Source organism: Rana temporaria, chromosome 1 (assembly GCF_905171775.1).
Source record: "Rana temporaria chromosome 1, aRanTem1.1, whole genome shotgun sequence".
Taxonomy (NCBI): domain Eukaryota; kingdom Metazoa; phylum Chordata; class Amphibia; order Anura; family Ranidae; genus Rana; species Rana temporaria.
This window is the reverse complement of record NC_053489.1, coordinates 249,579,000-249,584,999: the sequence shown is the minus strand read 5'-3', so window position 1 is coordinate 249,584,999 and position 6,000 is coordinate 249,579,000. Positions and strand designations below refer to the sequence as shown.

At 39.4% G+C, this 6,000-nt stretch overlaps 1 non-coding gene across 1 annotated transcript; it reads right to left on the bottom strand.

Moving 5' to 3' along the window:
* Positions 1-2,588: 2,588 nt before the first annotated feature.
* On the bottom strand, positions 2,589-2,661 carry TRNAT-UGU. The gene has a single exon. It is a non-coding gene; the product is annotated as a tRNA-Thr (tRNA).
* Between the last annotated feature and the right edge of the window lie 3,339 nt (positions 2,662-6,000).

Sequence of the window (6,000 nt, the reverse complement as noted above, 5' to 3'; positions counted from 1 at the left end):
TGTCCTCTATCACCTATAATCTTTATTCTTATTTTAGAACCCTTTCTCTGTAAGATTCGGAATAATCCTGACATTAAAGGTATTGAGATCAATGCAACACAATATAAGCTGGCTGCGTACGCAGATGATATTTTATTATTTCTTGTAAACCCTATTATAACGATACCAAATTTGTTGAAGGATTTTTAATTTTTTAATTTACTGTCTAACTTAAAAATCAATTTTGACAAATCTAAAGCATTAAACGTATCCTTACCTAATGATGCGATTTCCCTTTGTAAAAGGAATTTCCCTTTTGGCTGGGAAGACGTATCCATCACTTACCTTGGAATCCAATTGCCTTCGAATTTACGGGATCTATATGCTCTAAACTTTCTTCCAACACTTAAAACTATTCAGACTGACATACAAAATTGGGATAAAGGGTTTTTCTCTTGGTTCGGTAGAGCCGCTATAATAAAAATGAACATACTACCCAGAATTATTTATCTTTTGCAGACTATCCCTATTAAATTACCGGCCTCCTTCTTTACCACGTTCAAAAAGACATGCTTAAAATTTATTTGGATTTCCAAACAACCCAGGATCAGTTGGGAGAGATTGATTATCCCTAAACATTTGGGTGGAATCGGTTTACCAGACGTCCGAAAGTATTATTGGGCTTGCCACTTAACACGTATTATTGACTGTCACTTGCATATTAAGACCAAGGCATGGGTTAAACTAGAAGGATCATTTTCTCCGCTACCTTTATGTCACTTGCCTTGGATTAGCTCCCGCAGGATACCCCGCATCATCACCACTCATCCTCTGACCAACCCAACCTTACAAATTTTTAGGTCCTTATGTAAAAATTGTAATATTGCCTCTATTCCTGGCCCTTTAACTCCACTCAACCATAATCCTGACATCCCTATAAAATGTTTTAGACTTCGCAGCTCTTTTTCACACTTGTATGAATCTGTTAGGGCAGAATCCTTTTTTGAGAAAGGTCGCCTTCTCTCTTTTGACGCATATATACTTAAATACCCTGACTGTTCTATTTCCTGGTAATAGATTGGTACAAGACTAAGACACCTTTTGAGAATCTATGTATTAAATCTTCCCCTCAAAGACACCTGATTTCTTCTATCTACACCCTTTTTTTCTCTGCATTTGACCCTAAAAGTGATTACACTACTCAAATATGGGAAAGGGATCTTAATATATCCCTCTCAAATGAAGAATGGAAGCGTATATTCATTCACATACACAAGAGTTCCTTGAATGTCCTGATACAAGAGAACAGTTTCAAAGTGTATTCTAGATGGTACAGGACTCCAGTTGTTACTCACAAGTTTATTCCCAATTCCACACCTTTATGTTGGCGTTGTGAATCTGAACGTGGTACACTATTACACATTTGGTGGGACTGTAGCTGCATACAACCATTCTGGAAAGACGTTCATGATTTAATCTCTCACATTACAACTTTTGTCCCTAATTTTACAGCTGCTCAATATTTATTACACCATAGTTCTCTATCGCAATCTGCTTATAAAAAATCAATCCTACCACATCTTATTAATGCCGCTAAGCTATGCATTCCTATTCATTGGAAAAATCGAACTCCCTCTTCCGTATCTGAATGGCTGAGAAAAATTTAACATATTGCCGACATGGAAAATCTAATCTGTCAGACGAAAGACACTCCCACTAAATTTTATGATAAATGGGCGTGTTGGCTGAATTTTAAGGTTACTGCAGAATTTTGTCGCTTATCTAATGCTTCTTCATAACATTCTCAGATTGATTGCTATCTTGTATGTTCTAGTTTTATTTCACAATGTATTGCATGATTTCTATCCCACTTCTCTTCACTTCCCCTCTTTTTCCCTACCCCCCCCTCTTTTTTTTTTCTTTCTTTTCTTTCCCCCCCTTTTCTGTACAACTTACTATATATAGCAAAGTTATTAATCTGATTATTCAATGCTATCTATGGTATTTATTGCATCCATTATCGTTTGTTACACAATGTGAATTTGTTATATTCATTTTTGTTCTTATTCAAAAATTTCAATAAAATATTTGGAATCAAATATAATATTTTCAATCATTAATTTGTATCACCGATATTTATGTAAGACCCAATTTGACACATTTTGGTGCAGTTGATCATCCAGCAACCTAGGTTTTCATCGGAAAGCAGAAATTCAAGTAGTCTCTGTGCTTTTCCAAAAACAACCAGCAGGGATCAGTGTTGCAATGGAACTCTCTGGTCCCTGCGTTCCCAAGGAACCATCTCGCTCATATACTGTATATCTGATTAATGCCGGACCTGGCTATAAATGAAAATGTTTTTTAGGACATGACAGTGTACTTATTAAACCACAAACATCACAGGGGAAATTATATATACATGTATGAATTTGGTTGCATTAACCAGGTGATTTATTGTTTAATAATTCAATTTGGCATGATTAGTCATAGAAGAGGAAGCATTGTGTTTGGTATAAAAAAGACATATATTTACAACGGTACAAGTGCAACAATAACGATAGCCGCATGTGAATAATTTAATACTCATAGGGGAAAAAAAATACAGATGAAGGCCCCAGCGAGATTTGAACTCGCGACCCCTGGTTTACAAGACCAGTGCTCTAACCCCTGAGCTATGGAGCCATCTGGTTGTCACTAAATGTGTTTCTTCTAATGATTCCAGAATACTGACTCACAGTATCTCTGTTATCATTGTAATATCATGTAAGTCAATTTAATTGAATGTTCTACATAGGCATAAATACAGGATGCACAGGCTGTAATTACAACATGCAAACTCAGCAAACAGGGTGGCTGCTTAGTGCTTTGGCTCTTGGTATCACGGGACTCATCAGAAGCAGGTGTAAAATTGCAATCTTTTGTAGTCTCAAGAGCTTATTACCTCCTCATTTACTTGTTACTTACTTTGTGTCCAAATCAATTATGATTAATGACAGGTCTGGTAAATGACAGATTAACACTTTACAGTAACAAGACCACAGGGATGTCTTAACTACAAATACAATAGACTGAGCTCTAGAGAGCCTCCAAATAAAAGTCATATTTATATTTAAAAAAAATACTAATCATAAGAGACATTGCTTTCCATGGATTTTTTTTTTTTTTTATACTAAAACATTTCTTTAACTTTTTTAATAAAACTACTAATTTAGAGAAATTACTAATTTCAGAGATTTACTTCTCTGAGGTTAGTTACCACAATTTTTAAATAATACCTGTCATCTGTAAGTCATAGGCACCACATCCCTTTTAAAGAGAAATTTAAGAAAAAATATGGAATGGGTATTTAAAGGTGCAAAAAAAACACAAGATATATATATCAAAAATACATTTTATTATTACAAAAAATAGAAATTCATGATGGAATATAAAATCCATCTACAGCGTAAAATGCGTTTTTTTTAGATATGCATACAGACAAGTTTCTCAACATTTTTCGCCATTATAAATTGGCTTCTTTAGGAGTTTGTCAAGCACTACTAAAACAAGAGAAAATAATGATAGTATGAATATAAAAACAAATACAAAAGATATTCTAGTACACAATATATATGTATGAAAAAACACAAGAGATACAGACATCAAATAATGACTAGAAAATGTCTAAACCATAAACAGAAATCCAAAGAATAATAAAAATAATAATTACCTGTGGATACAGATGGAAAGGCCTAAAAATGTATAGGCCGCAATTAGTCAAGGCAGACACCATCGAAGATGGAATCAGTGAATCAATCTTTGATGGCGTCTCCCTTTTTTGATGGTGTTTAACTTTTCCATTGTTAAGCGTATGGGGATCAACTAGTTTAATTTACCTTGGGATTACAAATAGTTCCAAATGGGAGTGATCACTCTGACAAAATGAATGGACCTCATTAATAGGACTGTAGCTCTATACTGTTCTCACTGAAAAGTAATTTAGACAGATGACTTGTTTTACGATTTGAAATTGCTTGTGTCCGTACTGTGTTAGCTGTAAGGAGTTACCGTACCTTTGCCTAACCCTTTTCATTTACCTTAAGTAGAGTCCATTTCTAGAGCTCCAGGTGTGTCTGTCCAACGCTGTGTTCAGGTATAGGGTGAGGGGGGTCGCGTTAAATTTCCTTTACATAACGTCAGTAATCACTATATCTATTAAATCAATTTTCATTTAGCTCCAACAGCATTAAAATACTAGTAGGTTGCGGACTTCTACACTGACTTATACAACAAACCGGAAATACCACATAAACCTCCCCAACCTGACCTAGTGGACAGAATGACACAATATCTAGAGCAGACGGGAATTCCCCGCCTGCCGGAGTCGGACCTGTACGCTCTTAATGCCCCCATTACCGGAGAGGAACTCACGACAACAATAAAGGACCTCCCTACCCACAAATCCCCGGGCCAGACGGACTGCCTTACGAATACTATAAAACCTTTCTCCCCCTGCTGCTCCCATATATGACCAAACTCTAAAATGCTTTTCTTCACCAGACGCCATTCCCGACTGACATGCAGTGCTCCCATCTCACCCTGATCCCTAAGGACCCTTCCTCATGCGCCAGTTATAGGCCTATAGCTCTACTGAACACAGACTTAAAGATTTTTACAAAACTCCTCTCGAAACGCCTGAATGTGATACTTCCCTCTTTGATCCATAAAGACCAGGTGGGCTTTGTCCCCCTCCGCCAAGCAGGCGACAACACAAGAAAGGTCATTGACCTGATCGACGTAGCCAATAGGGACAACATGGAATCCCTGCTCCTAAGCCTCGACGCGGAAAAGGCGTTTGACCGCCTTGGCTGGCCTTTTATGCTCGCCACCTTAGGTTATATAGGGTTCAGGGGACCTTTCCTACACGCGATCCAACATCTCTATACTAATCCCACTTCGCAGGTCAAAACTCAGTTCGCCACATCGCCTTCCTTCCCGATTACCAATGGAACGAGGCAGGGATGCCCGCTCTCCCCATTGCTATTCGCCCTTTGCGTCGAACCCCTAGTGGCGACCATTCGGAGAAACCTGGATATTCAAGGTATTTCCGTCCGAGGTAGAGAATTTAAGATATCCCTTTTTGCGGATGACATCATCCTTACCCTGAGCCAACCCAGAATCTCATTGCCCAACCTACACGCCGAACTCGACAAATACAGCGCCCTTTCGGGCTATAAAACAAACGCTTCCAAATCCATGGCCCTCCCGCTTAATATCCCAGAGGCCGAACTGCTCCACTTGCAATCAGAGTTCCCATACAACTGGGAGCGTCAGAGTCTGAAATACCTGGGGGTGAACATCACCCCGTCCTTTAACTCCCTATACCACTCCAATTCCCCCTCCCCCTCAAATCTATTAGGGAACTACTGCAAAAATGGAAGACCCACCAAATCTCTCTCTTAGGGCGCATCGCATCCGTTAAAATGGTCATCCTCCCTAAACTATTATATCTATTCCAGACCCTACTGATCTCTATTCCCTATAGTCACTTACGTAAACTCCAGGCCGTCCTACTGCGCTATGTATGGAACTACGGGAGACACAGTCTCGCGCGCTCGGTTATGATGGGGGCCTGTCGTTCCCTGACCTGGTTAGATATTACCTGGCTGCCCAACTGCAAGTAATTGTGTCCTGGTTCCCACAGAGGTCATACAATAGGTGGACGGAGATGGAGAAAATCTGGTTAGCACCCGTACACCCCAACAGTCTCCTCTGGAACGCAAATGTGAAGCTAGCCCCTTCCCCATTTGAGCGCGTTATACTAGAGGGCCGCTCACGTAGAGGACTGATATCCGACATATACCGGATCCTGAATGGCCGCTCCATGCAGGTCCAGGGTAAACATCCCTATATGCTCAGCTGGGAGAAGGAGCTGGGTGAGGAGATCCCGGAGGAGGCGTGGAGGGCGGTCTGGAGTCAGGTGGCTAAGAGCTCCATATGTACCCTCTATAAGGAAAATTCCTACAAAATTCTCTTCTTTTG